Genomic DNA, 17,401 nt, shown 5'->3' with positions numbered 1-17,401 from the left:
AGTAAATGGTATATGGTTGGAATAAACAATTCCATCAAATCTAACAATTGGTTGGATAGAACTAATTCTCTCTCCAGTTCTACATATAACTGGTTGTGTCATTAAGTCTCAGTTGTTAATATTGATCAGTTAATTAATGTTAATAACATTTTGAAGATTAAGTATGCTATGACTTAATTGAATTAAGCAAATGCTGACACTGACTCTGAACACTTAGATAATTAGAAGCGTGGGCTAGAAACAATCCCAAGAAAACAATGGAGCAAATATCTTGGTACTGCCATCAATGTACTCAGTCCAGGGGAGAGCGGACACGTGGACAAGTAATTAAAAAATGGGCCTGAGTTTGGTAAAGACTGAAATGCAGAAATAAATATTTGCAGGGGGTTCTGGGAAGGAGAAATGGATTCTAAACGAAAGCTCAGTGAGGTGCTATTTAAACGAGGCCCAAAAAGACAGATATGAATTTCTGTTCATTTCCCTGCATCCAAGTCCTGTCTTTGTGACCATCTCCGACAATGCTTTCGGATTCTCTCTGTCACACAGATATCTTATTTCACCATAGTCCTCAAAAATCTCCTTTCTTTTCCTATTGATTATTGCATGAGGTGAAAATAATTAATCTTGGCTTTCAAGGAGTTTCATCATTAAACCAGTAGATCTAAACCCAGGCTTCTTATTAGATTCATTGACCCCTTTGCAGACAACTCAATCAGAAGATTCTCATGGGAAACCAGGGTTACAAACCACAGATTCAGTCTCCGTGGGTAGCTCTCTAACCTCATGCACTCCTCTCCTTGCCCCTCCTGTCTTCTGTGCACATGTGAGGGGTGTGCATACACGATGCACACACACACATACACAGACAATAACAGACATAAAGTCAAAGAATGAGTTAAAAAAAGGGACAGGAGGCTGGCCGCGGTGGCTCACGCCTGTAATCCCAGCACTTGGGGAGGATGAGGCAGGCAGATCACAAGGTCAGGAGATCAAGACTATCCTGGCTAACACGGTGAAACTCCATCTCTACTAAAAATACAAAAAAATTAGCCGGGCATGGTGGCCGATGCCTGTAGTCTCAGCTACTGGGGAGCCTGAGGCAGGAGAATGGCCTGAACCCAGGAGGCGGAGCTTGCAGTGAGCCGAGATCACGCCACTGCACTCCAGCCTGGGCGGCAGAGTAAGACTCTGTCTCAAAACAAAACAAAGCAAAACAAACAACAACAAACGGGACAGGAGAAAGAAGGACAGGGAGGAAGAACAGGTGTGTGCGCGCGCGCACGCGTGTGTGTGTGTGTGTACAAAACCAGGAGGACAGAAAAAGATAACAAAGAGAAGACATAAAAGAAAACAAGAAAGGTGGAAAACAGATTCAATGAAAGTTTGGTACAATACAAATTTGAAAATGCGGGAAAGAAAAGTAAAGAATATAGAAAGATACTTGATGAGGAGGGTGAATAAGAGATGGAGAAATAATAGAAAAATAAATATCTACTTTTTTTGGTAAACAAATAGCAGTAGAGAGTGACAAATTGATGCCACACCAGATAAGCATATAAGAAAGAGGAGAGGGGCCAGGTGCAGCGTAATCCCACTGTGGAAGGCCGAGGCCAGTGGAAGGCTTGAGCCCGGGAGTCAGAGATCATCGTGGGCAGCATGGCAAAACCGTGTCTCTACAAAAAACAAAACGAAACAAAAACTATCCAGACATAGTTGTGCATGCCTGTGGTCCCAGCTACTCAGGAGGCTGAGGTGGGAGGATCACTTGAGTCAGGTGAGGTTGAGGCTGAGGTAAACTATGATTGTGCCACTGCACCCCAACCTGGGTAACAGAGTGAGACCCTGTCTCAGAAAAAAACAAAGGAAGGAAGGAAGGAAGGAAAGAAAGAGGAAAGAAAGAAAAAGAAAAACGGAGGGAGGGATGGAGGAAGGGAGGGAAAAGAGAATAGAAGAGAAAATTTAAAAAAGAAAAGAAAAGAGGAGAGAAAATTTGGTAGGGGAGAGGAGGTTTAAGCAAACATATTAAAGGGGCCAGGTGCAGTGGCTCACATCTGTAATCCCCAAATCTTGGGAGGCCAAGGTGGGAAGATTGCTTGAGGTCAGGAGTTCAAGACAAGCCTGGGTAACAAAGGAAGTCCCCATATTTACAAAAATAAAAAATGAAAAATAAAAAAAATTAGCTGGGCACAGTGGCATGTGTGCCTGTAGTCCCAGTTACTTGGGAAGCTGAGGCGAGAGGATGATGTGAGCCCAGGAGTACAAGCGTGCACTGCACCCCAGCCTGGACAACAGAGTGAGACCCTATCTCAAAAAACAAACAATAAAAATCCCAAATATAAAAAAGGGAGACAGACACAAAGAACAAATATAAATGGAAAGAAGAGGAAAAGATTTCCAGACTAAAGACAAGAAAGAGGCAGAGATTATAAAAAAAATGTAATTCAGAGATTATGAGAGAGAGAGAGAGATGAATGTGTCTGGAAAGAGAAAATAGGAACTAGTAGAAAATGATTTTAAAAAATGAAAAAAGCTAGAGAAAGAAAAAGATGATGAGCAAAGAGAAAGACAGAGACAGAGGATAAATTACAAAGAAAGAGATAAGGAAATGGAAAGTGAGGCAGGAGGAAGAGGGTCCTCAGCTAGTTTATCCAGGGTGAGGATGCAACCTTGACTTGCTGTGGAAATGATGCTCCAGTGCTCTGGAGGAGGAGCTGTTGGCCAAGTAGCTGCTAGACAGCATACACCCCAAATCATCTCTGACCTTCTTGGTCATCAAGGAATCCTACAGAGCATCCTCTGTAGGACTGTACAGGAATGATGACCTTGTGACATCCTGCCAGGAGTGGCGATGGTGGGGAACTTGCAACCACGAATCTCTGTCTGTCTTATTCCTGACCTCTTTGGGGTTCAGCCAATTTACAACAAATGGAGCTGTCAGTGATTATGTTTGGGGAAGTGCAGAGTGAAAAGGGCTGTTCTGAGCCTCATGCTGAAAATGGAACTATGAAAACGTTTAAACTTACTGCCATACAGCAAGCCCAAGTATCAGCTGTGGCTGGCACACTAATGGCGAGCTAGAAATACAATGGGCAACACCTGGGATGGTGTCCAGTAGGATGTCAATTTACCAGCTTATGAAAAATCCAGTAGGATGTCAATTTACCAGCTTATGAAAAATCCAGTAGGATGTCAATTTACCAGCTTATGAAGACTAGTGAGTTAAAGAGACTGGTATATTCATCCTATTACGTGAAGGAAGAAGCTTGCTTGGACTGCACTCTGTGGTAGAATCCATCATTGAGATAATGCTGTAGCTACCCTCGATACGTGTTCAATACCTCCTTGGAGGAGTTTATCAATTGCAAACATTCTTCTAACTTTGATATAGCTCAAGAAATATGTAGAATAATTATTCTAAAAGTTTAAATACTTTTTCTTTTCTTCTGCAAGTACCAGATTTTTTTTTTAATTTTTAAGATTTGGGATACATGCGCAGAACGTGCAGGTTTGTTACACAAGTATACATGTGCCATGGTGGTTTGCTGCACCTATCAACCCATCATCTAGGTTTCAAGCCCTGCATGCATTAGGTATTTGTCTTAATTCTATCCCTCCCCTTGCCTGCCACCCACCGACAGGCCCTGGTGTGTGCTGTTCCCCTCCCTGTGTCCATGTGTTCTCACTGCTCAACTCTCACTTATGAGTGAGAACATGCCATGCTTGGTTTTCTGTTCCTATGTTAGTTTGCTGATTTTTAAAGAATCTGCTCAGAGCTCAGAACTTTGTGCTCTTGAAAACGTTTGGCAAATGTATATCCAACTAAAAAGAGTAGCTTTCAAAGAAATTTTTATCTGTGCTAAGCCAATTTGAGTGAAACTCTCCTATTCGTGGTATCTATACTCTCCCCTCTGATGTTTCAAATAGATGTTCTCTAGGAATGTCTTAGACACCTAAGTATCTGTAGCTTTTAAGCACTCACTAGTTTTTCTCTCATCAGCTCTTTTCAGCTTCACAAAAAAATCTGTTCATGAAGCATGGCATCCAATCCTAAGTCTTCCCTCCTTCCTTTCAGTCTTTATTTCTAGGAAGAAAAACTAAGCCTTAATGAACCTAATTACTAGAAAGCTTCTGGTATAATAATGTAGTCTTCTTGGGGGTCAGATTGTTCAACCCAGAGAAGACCTACCTGGGTAGCTTTGGGGGCCATAAAACTAAACATGAAGACTTGTGAGAAGATTTCTCATTATCTTCTACCTCCCATGCGGAACTTTCCAAAATACACAGTAAAGAAAGAAAAATCAGTAAAATCATGCATCTTAAGTCTCTTGTTTGCATCGTAATCATCACAGTCCTCCAGTTATTTCTAACACATAGAACCTAAGAACCCACTGGTACGGTAACTGTGGGGGTGTTGGGAAGGCAATGATCAATCCATTAATCCAAGAACTATTTGTGGAACACACAAAATGTGCCAAACACTATGCTTTCTGGGCATTTGGGCTACATGAATGAACAAGACACAAATATCTATGTACCTTTGTACAAATATGGTCATAAAGATGACTAACCTAGAAAGCAAATGTGGCTTCTATGATTCTTCTCGTATCATGGCTTCAAAGATGCTAATTTAGTCTTTTAGTATCAAGCTGACAGATTCCAGGTTACTTTTAACTGTTAATGTTCAATAAAAAATAAATAACTCTGTGAGTGTGGAATTTAGATAGAGATCTAATCAAGTGGACCAGTCGATGTCACTGGGCAATCATCTCTCAGGCGCTGTGTGGACATCTTCACTGATGCAGAGCTCACTATTAACCAAAGGCAGCTCAATTTCCCTTTGTTCATGGCATCAGTTTGGGACTTTCAAAAAGCAGATTCCAACAGAGATTAGACAGGTGTTAAGGTCTGAATTGTGCCTCCCCAGAATTCATATGTTGAAATCTTGAAATCCTAAACTCCAAAGTGACTATATTTGGAGATAGGGCCTTTGAGGAAGTAATTAAGGTTAAATGAAGTCATATGGGTGGGGCCAGAATTCAATATGACTGGTGTCATTTTATGAAAACAGGGAGACACCAGGCATGCTCAGACACAGAGGAAAGGCCATGTGAGGACACAGGAAGAACATGACCATTTGTAACCAAGGAGAGAGACCTCAAGAGAAACCAAACCTGCTCATGCCTTGGTCTTAGACTTTCAGGCTCAAGAACTGCAAAAAATCCAGTTGCCCCCTAGTCTGTAGTATTTCATTATGGCAGCCCTAGCAAACAAATACAACAGGCAACACATTTATTGGGAGAAACATCTCTGAAGGAAAAAGGAGGGTACAGGAATGGGTAGGAAGAATCTTCAGGTAGCTCTGTAAATCGGACACCTGTGAAGGAGAGAAGGAAGTAGGATGATAGGAAGTCTCAGATCTGAGAGCAGTTCCAAGAAGGTTTCAGCTATGTTGATGAGGAGTTCTCGAAAAAAGTTGCCCATCAGAAGGGTCCTGCATCAAGCAGGAAGGGCCTGCCATAAGCACCCTCACTATGCTCAGTCATTAGTTAGGAGGCAGCCCAGGTAGGTCCAGAGGAATAACAAGTGGTCTGTCAGTCAGCTCTGTTTTGCAGCAGGTTCTCTTGGAGATGGTCTGGGCAGAACCCTGTTCGTGTCTGCTACAGTCAGCTCTGACTATTAGAAAGCAACCCTTTTCATGAAACCAAAAGCAGACTCTCCATATTCAACACTAAATACTCCTCAGTTACTGACAGTCAATGTAAATGAGCTTACAGCTCCCTTGGTTGAAAGTAATAGAAACTCAATTTGAATTAGCTTAAGCAAAAGGAGAATTGTAGAAAAGGTATTTAGTTAAGGTATGGGATTCCAGGGCTGAAAGAATATTCCCGGGGCTTGGATTCGTTGTAGTGCTCTAAGGATGTTCCTTCACTTTGTTTCTCATTACACTTTCTCTTCAAGCAACTACATATTACTCTCTCAGTACACGCTGGTTTCCTCAGCTCTTCAGTTTACATTGTGGGGCATGGCTGCCAACCACTTCTGCATTTATATGTTCATGTTAGATACAGTTCAGACATGGTAGAGTAATAATCATTTCTGGGTTTCAGTCCCAGTTCCAGAATTCCAAGGGAAATATTATTGCTTTAATCCAGCGTATTTGTTTATGGAAAGTAAAACACAAAGGTGGACTGTTGAGTAAAAACAAATATTAAAATATTGCTAAGTACTCTGTATTGCTACTATGTGTACTATTACTATTGTAATTTACCCATTTATGGGCTCCAAGAATAAATTTAAAACTAAAATTAACGTTAAAAATGTGGTACATGTATATCATGGAATACTACATAGCCATACAAAATAATGAAATCACGTTCTTTGCAGCAACATGAATGCAGCTGGAGGCCATTATCCTAAGAAAATAAGTGCAGAAACAGAAAGTAAATACCAAATGTTCTCACTTGCAAATGGGAGCTAAACATTGGGTACACATAGACGCAAAGATGGGAACAATAAACATTGGATATTTTAAATGGGGAGAGAGGAAGGGACCAAGTGCTAAAAAGCTACCTGTTGAGTGCTATGCTTACTACTTGTGCAATGGGATCATTAGAAGTCCAGATCTCAGCATTATGAAATATACCCGCATACCAAACCTGTCTTGTCTTCAGCCAGTCTTGAAAATGATAACAGGCTGCTTTATTTGCCTCATTTCAATTTTGTGCTGAAGAAGAGAGACTGTACTTTCCACTTCATCCAAAGTGGCTCAGATCTGTCCCTTTGTTTCACAGTGCCAGATTTAAGAAAATAGTAATATTTTAAAACCTTAAAATGTGTTTTTATGCTGTATGTTTCAGCGTCACAATTTTCACCAGCACCGTTGGAACATACCCGTTCAGACCAGTATGGTGTATGAACAGAAATGCTAATGCACTAAGCACTCATGTTAATGGTTAGTTAACAAAAGAAATAGATTCTGAGGTTGCTTGCAAATTATGTGAGGAGGAAGGTAAGGAACCTAGGAAATAATTAACTAGCATAATTCATTCAAATATATTTCCTCTGAAAGCATTAAAATGTCATTGTTGCTTCCTGAAAGAATTACTTTAAAGCACATATATATTGTGGTTCTTTTACATGATTTTCAGAGAGCTGATTGTGTGGTTTAGAAAGTTAAAAAAAAAAAACAAAACACTAGAATCTCCTATTCAATTCAGCCTTGATTTATAGACTATAGATTCATACAAATAAAAATTCTATTTTATGGTCTATTCATTTAATGGTAGTTATATAATGCTTTAAACATTTTTTAATCCCTTTTATTAAAAACAAATATAAGGCTTCTTTGGAGTGGGCAGAATGGGAGATATTAAATAAATCAAATGTTAAATAAGAAAAAACAGTTTTAATTAATAAAGCTGTGTTTCTAAAAGTAACTTTTATCACCTTTACTATTACATTTAAGTTGACTGACTAGAAACTGGAAGGTGCCAGGCTATTAGACCTGAAAAAGTAGTGGCATGACCATGTTGAGGTAAAGTCAGGAAAAGTGTCGTTCAAAATTATTCTGGGGATTTATATTATTCTGTATCCAGGGACTAAATTATTTAGCTCTACTAATTGTATAATAGAATATGGAAAGTCTATTTTACACTGAGGAAAGAAGCTCAGAATACTTCCTCTGAGTTTTACAAGTTTAATAATTTGAATAGATACTTTTTATTTTTGTTTTCAATAACCGCGTTGGTTAATTTTAGGTGCCCAACTTATACTGGATTAAGGGATACCCAGCTAGCTGGTAAAGGACTATTTCTAGGTCTATTTGTGAGGGTGTTTCTAAAAGAGACTGGCATTTGAATCAATGACCTGAATAAGCAAGCACCATCCAATGGGCTGAGGTCTGGGATGAAACATAAAGTTGGAGGAAAGGTGAATTCCCTCTCACTTCTGGACCTGAGGAAACCTTCCTTTCCTGCCCTTGAACATCAGAACTCCAGGCTCTCCAGCCTTTGGACTCTGGGATTAGCACCAGCAGGTCCCAAGGTGCTCAGGCCTTCAGCCTTGGACTGACAGTTCCATCATTGCTTTCCCTGGTTCTCAGGCCTCCAGACTTGGACTGAGCCATGCTAGTGGCTTTCCAGGTTCTCCAGCTTGCAGACGGCGCATTGTGAGACTGACTTCTCAGCCTCTATAACTGCATGAGCCAATTTCCCTAATAAATCCCCTTTCATCTCTCCCTCTCACTCTCTCTCTCTCTATAAAATATCCTTTATATATATATCATTTATATATATTTAAAATTTACATATAAATAAATATATTACATATAAATAAATATATAAATATGTGTGTGTGTGTGTGTGTGTGTGTGTGTGTGTGTGTATCTCCTTTGGCTGTATCTCCCTAGAGAACCCTAGTACAGCAACTTAGATTTTTACAGTAGCATTTGGCATCCACCTTCTCTCCACGTATGCTTTTAGTTTAGTACATCAGTGGAACCCGTAATTAGAGACAAATGTGAGATGTAGCTACATTTCCTCAGCTTTCCCTCACTCCAACATTTTTCCTCATCTGCAAAACTCTTCAGTTAAAAGACTAAGAATAAATCCTCATTAACAACCAAAGGAGCTAGTCCCGTGCTAAAGCCCATTTTAAAAGCAGGCTACTTTTTTGGCCACTAATTGCTTTGCTTTATATTCAAGCTCTCTTGCGGGGTTTCCAAGGTCCTTCATGATCTTTTTCCTAGCTACTGTCCCCGGACATCTACTTTATCAGGTCATTACTTTGTGATTCTTCACAGGTACCATCTAATCCACGTGTCTTCATCATTTAACTTTTGCTTATTGTGGTTTTTATTCAACTAAGACAGCCTTCCCCAACTTCCATTCAGATTTTTTCCAAATCAATCCATCCATTCTCCTTTTAGCATATTTCTCTATAATTTCATGGATACTGTTTAATTATAATATGTCTCCCTCCATAGATTATAATTTTTATAAAAAGATAGGCATTGTCTGGACCCCAGTGCCTGACACTTAGTAAGCGATAATATGTCTGTTGAATAAAAACATAATTTATATTGTCTATAAGTACTTGCTTGACTTCCTTACTAACTAGGCTGTGAACATTTAAGTATAGCTGCTTCTGGACAATATCACTGCCTCATGAAATACCAATGAGTTCATGGATACTGAAAAAGTCATGGTTTATTAAAACCATGAGGTACCAGTGATGGCCAAAGGGAGAACAAGGAATAAAGTAAAAACGGATGAATCATGTGAGTTTCAGTAAGCACTTTTTTAGCATGCTGAGATGAACTATATTATGCTTCACTATCATGTCCTCTAGAAGGTAGAATATTTCAACAATGAAATTTTTCAGAGCTGAGTGTTTATAGCAGAACATTAACAGAAGATAAAAGGAAATATAAAAGTCTTCTGTATTTATGTTTCATCTATAAAGAAACCAGAATGAACTGTCCCTACTCAAGAGCATAACAGAATGATTTAGGGTAAAAGATATTGTACCCTAAAGAGATATTACCCTGTAAGGAAGGTATTAACATGCAAAGGTGCATCCTATTTTTCTTCTCATTATTGGAATTTCATGTCCCAGGCAAAACAGATGACTCCTATTACTGTAGAACATCCCACACCCACAAATCATGCCAGAGCTGTCCCAAAGGAAATCTTCAACTTTTATATCAATCTGGACATGTCATTATTTTTCAAATACTCTTACAAAAGAAGTGCTTCATCATTACTTTGACATCCTTGAGAATAACTCAAATGAATTCTATTCATCGCAAAGGAAAAAACACAATTATTTACATTTAACAGACCTGTTTTCTTCCTCTAGACTGAGAACCCTAATATCTTTAAAAAATTATTTTAGGTTTTCGGTTTCTTTTAGATTCGGGGGCACATGTGCAGGTTTGTTACCTGGGCATATTGCATGATGCTGAGGTTGGGGGTACAAATGATCTTGCCACCAAGGTAGTAAGTCTAGCACTCACTAGGTAGTTTTTCAGCCCACAGTCCCTCTCCTTCTTTCCCCGCCATAGTAGGCCCCAGTGTCCATTGTTCCATTCTTTGTGTCCATATGTACCCGATGTTTAGCTCCCACTTATAAGGGAGAACATATGGTATTTGGTTTCCAGTTCCTGTGTTAGTTAACTTAGGATAATGACTTCTTGCTGCAACCATGTTGCTGCAAAGGGCATGATTTCATTCTTTTTAATGGATGCATAGTATTCCATGGTGTATTGTACCACATTTTCTTTATTCAGTTCACCATTAATGGGCATCTAGGTTGATTCCATGTCTTTGTTATTGTGAATAGTGAATTTATTTGAATATTTTCTTCATTCCTATTTCCTTGCACGAACCTTGATTGCAGTCTTCTTAGTTTCTCATTTTTGCTCAGCACCTTTTTTAATTGAGGTGAAATTCGTATAATATATAATTGTAGTCATTTTAAAGTCATCTAGTAGCATTTAGTGTGTTTACAATGTGCTCACCAATTCTTTTACTTCTCTCTGTTTGATTCCTTATATTAGTGTTCTCCAGAGAAACAGAGCCAACAGGATATTTAGAGAGATATATAAGAGGGAACTTATTTTGAAAATTGGTTCACAGGATTGTGGGGGCTGAGAATTCTCATGATAAACTGTCTGCAAAGTGGAAAACAAGGGAAGCCTGTGGTGTAATTCATTCCTGTCTGAAGGCCTGAGAACCAGGGCAGCCCATGATGTAACTCCCACTCTGAGAACACAGGGGCACTGGTGTAGGTCCTGAAGTTTGAAGTCCAGAGTGCCTGAAGTTCTGATTCAGTCCAACGGCAGGAGAGGGTGGATTTCTCAGCTCCGGGAGAGACTCTGATCTTCCTCTGCTTATTTTGTTCTATTCAGGTCCATCATGGACTCGATGAGGCCAACCTATGTTGGTGAGGGCACATCATGTTTATTTAGACTGCTGATTGAAATGTTTATCTCTTCTGGAAACATTTTCCCTCAGACACACGCAGGAATCATGTTTTACCAGCTATCTGGGCATCCCTTAGTCCAGTCAAATTGACACAGAAAGCTAATCACACTTCTTTTTCTATGAATATAACAAATTTCTATTGTCTGTTTATGCCTGAGCTCAACCTTGTGTTTTCAGAACTCACCAGTTAAACTGATGTCTAAATTTCCTGAGAAAAACTGAGGCCTCACAATCTCTCTCTGTCTCCCTGTCAACCTAGATTTTCACTCTCTTTCACCTCTTCTTCTTTCTCTCTCTTTTTTTTTTCGAGACAGGATCTTGCTCTGTCGCCAAGGCTAAAGTGCAGTTGTGTGATCTTGGCTCACTCTAGCCTCCGCCTCCCAGGCTCAAGCAATTCTTGTGCCTCAGCCTCCTGAGTAGCTAGGATTACAGGTGTGTGACACCACATCCAGCTAATTTTTGTATTTTTAGCAGAGACGGGCTTTCACCATGTTGGCCAGGCTGGCCTCAAACTCCTGACCTCAGTTGATCTGCCCGTCTCGGTCTCTCAAAGTGCTGGGATTACAGTACGGGCCACCATTCTTGGCCCCTTCTTTATTGAAGAGGAAAAGCAATTTTCCTCCTGTCCAGAACAACCTTTCCTTTCTTCTACTTCATTTCCTTAATTTTCTTGGCATGTTCCTTTCATTCCTAATGAGCTTTTTCTTCTGCCTATTTTGCCTGGTCTACAAATGTATCCAAGATTTCTCCATTCTGAACACAGCCTTGGGTCAATACTTCTTCTTTCCAGATACCTATTTTTCTCCTTCCCTTCATCACTGCTAAACTTCTCAAGAGTAATTCATATTCTCTGCCTCATTTAAAAAATATTTTGTTTATTAGTTAATCTTCCACCCAACTCAGCTCTCCCACGAACATTGCTCTTACAAAAGTCACCATTCACTTCCTGTTTGCTAAACTGAAGGCCTCAGTCATAATTCTCACTGACCTTTTAACCAAATTTGACCCATGTTAACCAAAGCCTCCTGTCTGATCTGAAATACTCTTAGTCTTTGGTTGTTGTGTCCTACCTCTCTCAGGATTCCTTTCTAGGCTCTCGGATTTCAGGGGTTTGGGGGTGGGAGTGGGGCAACTCTGGGAATATCATCCTTTAAATGTGAGTTTTTCCAAACTTCAACTTTGGCTTTCTGTTTACTTTATATACTTCCGTAGCTGGTTTCATAACCTTTCCTTGCATCTCCTGCCTTCTATTTTAGTTGCTTTGCAAACTGAAAAAGCACCACCAAAAGCTTTGGGAAGTGAACTTGTATCTTTTGGGTATTAATATTTGGAACTGTAACCTGAAATTTTTCACCCCCAGCACAAAATTACTTTGAGGTCTTGAGTTTTATCTTAACTCATGTAGATTTTATATTCTAATTGATATTATACCCACCAACATTTAATTTTAAAAAGAACATGTTACTGTGGAACTAAGCTATCAGTTGAGGTAGTTTGGCTTCAGGATTTTCTTTTCTTAAACCTCATCCCATATACTGTGAGTCTCTCCCTGTCTCTCCAGGAATTGGGGATTTGGTGTGTACATGGAAGGGGCAGAGTTTAACCTTTCCTTAGTCACCTCTTATTTTCAGTTCCTGCTTCTAATACAGTTCACTTTATGTATTATTTTGCTGTCTTTTAGTACCATCCATTCTTGTCAGGATATTATCATTCCAGATGTGAAAGATGGACTCTTCAGGTTTTCCCAAACACAGTGGACACAATGAATTTGTAGGCATAGCAAACTGACTGAAGGTTTGATGGCAATTAAGTGGACCTTAATAAAGTAAGTACAGATTTATATTAGCCATTTCTGTTTGTAAAATTTCTCTGTTATCATATCATGTGATCATTTTCCGTTTGCCTCTGTCTCTTTGCTTCCTGAAGATTTTCTGCATCTACAATGAACAATAAGAACCACTTGCTTAACCTCTTCCTATAAACTTAATTCTTTCAGCATGGAGTAGTGACAGGTTGACAGTCCTTCATGTGAAAATCCAAAATCGGAAATGCACCAAAACCTAAAACTTTTTGAGTGTAGACCTGATACCACAAGTGGAAAATGCCACACCTGAGCTCATGTGACAGGTCACAGGCAAAATGCTGTCAAAACTTTGTTTCATGCACAAAATTATTAAAAGTATTACGCAAATTTACCTTCAGGCCATGTGTATATAAACCATAAAAAAAAAAAAAGCTTAGATTTGGGTTCCATCCCCAAGATATCTCATTATGTATATGCAAATATTACAAATTCTGAAAAATTTGAAATCTGAAACACTTCTGGTCCCAAGCATTTTGGATAAGGGATACTCAACCTGTACTTTGAATTTAGCTTTTAATCTGTTTTCATCGCAAATGCTTGAAATTACTTACCATGGAGTAAAATGGATGATCCAAGAGGACACTTCTTGTATCTCCTGAAATGTGGCATCATCTCAGTGCACTGCTGAGTATACTCACTTTGGAGTGTGCCCTACATTTTGAGAGTTCAAATTCTTTGGAGATAACTTCCAAAGATTTATCTTTGGTTCTGATTTCTGTATTTTTTTTTAAATCTGTACCTCTAGAGTATCCACAGTGCCTATCTGGCATTACAAAATAAACAGAGTCAGAAATTAATAACTTTTTATTAATTCTGGTAAATCTGTTTTTTTTTCTGTTGTATTCTCTATTTTAAATAAAAGGATTATCCTTCACTTGAGTACTTTCTCTAAAAACCTCATGCATGTGTAACTTCATGCTTCCTTCTTCCCTTGCTTCTCTCATGTGTATACATACATATATGTAAACACACGTATAATTCAGCCATCAAGTCTTGTAAATACTACTACTATATTATTTGGGAATTTGCTTCTTTTTTTGAATTACCACTGTAGACCCCTTGTTTTAGGCTCATATTCACTCTCACCTGAATTATTGCATTTGTCTCTTAAATGTCTTTCTGTCTCAACTTTCTAATCACCTTGTCTTCATTCCCCTTTTTTGCCATTACATATTTTTTGAAAACAAAGATTAAGCTGTTCTTGTACCTTAAAACTGTATTTGTGTGGCCAGGTGCAGTGGCTCATGCCTGTAATCCCAGCACTTTGGGAGGCTGAGGTGGGGGGGATCACAGAGTCAAGAGATCAAGACCATCCTAGCTAACATGATGAAACCCGTCTCTACTAAAAATATAAAAAATTAGCCGGGCATGGTGGCACATGCCTGAAGTCCCAGCTACTCAGGAGATTGAGGCAGGAGAATTGCTTGAACCTGGGAGGCAGAGGTTGCAGTGAGCTGAGATTGCGCCACTGCCCTCCATCCTGGGCATCAGAGTGAGACTCTGCCTTAAAAAACAAAGCAAAACAAAAACAAAAACAAAAAATTGTCTTTGTTTGCTCACTACCTAAAGGGGGAAGTTCAAACTCATTTTATTTTTGTCTATGGTTTTTTTTGTTTGTTTGTTTCTCTTTATACACAATTTCTTTTATGCCTTCTATAGCTCAGTTACTCTAGATGGTACTTATTTTTTGAACACATTTGTTTGCGAAAAGATACTATATGCCAAACGTTGTTATAAGTGCTGAGAATAAAAAATGTACCCCAAATGTTCTGCTCCGAAAGACCTTCGCTTTTAAGACTCCTTTGGTTTGGTCACTGCTATGGTTTGAAGATTTGTCTCCTCCAAAACTCATGTCGAAACTTAATCCCCAACATGGCAGGATAGAGAGGTGGAGCCTTTAAGGGCTGATTGGGTCAGGAGTTTTTGCCCTCGCGAATGGATGAATCCATTCATGGATTAACGGGTTATCATGGGAGTGAGACTGGTGGCTTTATAAGGAGAGGAAGAGAGGCCTGAGCCAGCACATTAGCATGCTCAGCCCTCTTGCCATGTGATTGATGCCCTGCACTGCATTGAGAATTGGCAAGAAGCCCCCACCAGCAACCAGACTCTGATGAGACAGGAATGACTCCTTGAACTTGGACTTTTCAGCTTTCAAGACTGTAAGAAATAAATTCCTTAAAAAATTAATTATACCGTTTCAAGTAATCTGTTAAAAGCAACAGAAAATAAACTAAAACACAAAATTGGTACTGATACATGGAGTGTTGCTGATGATGAATAACTGAAAATGTGGAAGCAGCTTTGGAATTGGGTAATGGGCACAGGCTGAAAGAATTTGGAAGAGCCTAGATTCTGCAGAGAGCCTAGAAGACCAGGGAATGTTTGGAACTCCTTAGAAACTGGTTAAGTAGTGGTGACCAGAATGCTTATAGAATTATGAACAAAAAAGGCCATTCTGATGAAGTTTTGGGTGAAATTGAGGAATGAGGTCTTGGAACCTGGGGTAGAAGCCATACTTGTTGTAAACTGGAAAAGAACTTGGCTGAACCAGGTTCATGCCTGAGGGCTTTGTGGAAGACCAAACTTGAGAGTCATTATCATATCTGGCAAAATAAATTTCTAAGCAAAGTGTAGAAGGAGCTGCATGGTTACTTTTGGCTCCTTACACTGAAATTCAGGAGTAAAGGAATGATTTAAAGATACAATTCATAATTAAAAGAAAAACAGAGTGGGAAGATTTACAAAATCGAGCCAGGCCACATAAGGAGTCAAAAAGTGTGTTCAGGACAAGAGACCAAAAAGGTAGCCCAGGGACCATTTGCTAAAGAGATTAGCATGGATAGAAGGGAGCCAGATGTTATTCCACAGGACAATGGAATAAAGACCTCAAAGGCATTTCAGATGTCTTTGAAACTGCTCCTTTCATAACAGGCTAAGAGGTCTAGGAAGGCAGAATGGTTTTTGGGTACAGGTAAGGAGTGCCCTCCATTGGCTCTTGCACAGAGATCCCTTAGGTATATGCTCTCTATATTTCAGCACAACACTCCTTGACCATCCAACTGTGGCTCAATTGTCCCCAGGGGTGGCTTCACTAGGCACCACTCCAAAGGTACAAACCTTAATCCCCAGGGGCATCCACATGATGTTAGTTCTTCAGGTCCACAGAATGCAAGAGCTGTGGAGGCGTGACAGCTTCCACCTAATTTCAAAGAATGTATCAAAAAGCCTGTGGGCCCAGGCAGAGACTTGTTGCAGGGGAGAAACCACCACAGAGAACCCCATGTTAGGGAAATGACCTGGGGAGATGTAGGAGTGGAATTGCCACTGAGATCTTAGAACTGTGGAGCTACTAGGGTGCAACACCAGCCTGGAAGAGTGGAAGTGCAGGCTGAGCCATGGAAAGTCATGGAAGCAGGCTGCCTGAGGGCTTGGGGGCCCAACTCCTTTACCAATATGTTCAGAATGCTGGATATGGAGTCATGGGAGATTATTCTCTAGCTTTAAAATTTAATGCCTGAACTTTTGGTGCCCTCAACCTTGTACTTGTCAGCCTCCATAACTGTAAGAAATAAATTCCTTTTAAAAAATAGATTGCCCAGCTTCAGGTATTTTGTTATAAGTAACAGAAGACAAACTAATACAGTTGTGCTGTTTTCTCTGCATAAAACATAATTCTCTCACTTTTGCCCTGATAAACTTCTATTTGTTGTTTAAGTCCCCATTGAATACTACTTCTGTGAAGTCTTTCTTTTTTACTCTAGAAAGAATGAATTATTCTTTCTATATTCTGGCCAAATATTTTTATGCTCCTGTACATTTTCGTTGGTATTAGCTCCTAAATACTTCACAAAAATATTTATTTCTGACCATCTTGAACACTACTGCTCTTGGCAAAGCCACCAACACCTTCCATCTTTACTGCTACAGTCCTTTTCTATCTGGTTGTTCTTTATTCACATTTGCTTCTATCCATTCTCTTCACTGCAGCCATAGTGCAGTGACTGCAGTCACCGCTCTCCAGCAAAATCTCTTCAGTGGCTTTCTTGGCTCTTAGATGAGGATTAGCATTCTTAATTTAGTATCCTACTCTCTGCCTGGCCTGGCCTACATTAGCAGCCTAATCTTATACTTTTTCCTTCCTTGTACTTTGCTCTCCATTCATTCTGGATGTTACTCAGTTTCTCAAACAGGTGTTCATGAGACTTTAGCATATGTTAATTTCTCACTCTAGAAATCCACCAGTCCCCTTTTTACTTTATTTAGCTCACCCTGCCTCTATCATCAAATATTGACTGAATCATCATTTGTTCAAGGAGGTCTTTGCTGCCCTCCATGATAGATTGAGCACCTCTATTACACACTCTCATAGCACCATATTCCTTTCCTTCACAGACTTACCCATTTTAATGATTATTTTTATTATTCCTTTATAAATATCCATCTGCTCTACAAAATCGTGTATACTATTAAAGCAGCCTTTTTTTTTTTTTCACCTTGGATTCCAGTTTCTGGAAGAATGCGCTCAATAAATATATCTTGAATGAATAGA

This window comes from Mandrillus leucophaeus, unplaced genomic scaffold (assembly GCF_000951045.1).
Source record: "Mandrillus leucophaeus isolate KB7577 unplaced genomic scaffold, Mleu.le_1.0 Scaffold176, whole genome shotgun sequence".
In the NCBI taxonomy this organism is placed as follows: Eukaryota; Metazoa; Chordata; class Mammalia; order Primates; family Cercopithecidae; genus Mandrillus; species Mandrillus leucophaeus.
The sequence above is the reverse complement of the archived record's forward strand: the minus strand, read 5'-3'. Positions refer to the sequence as shown.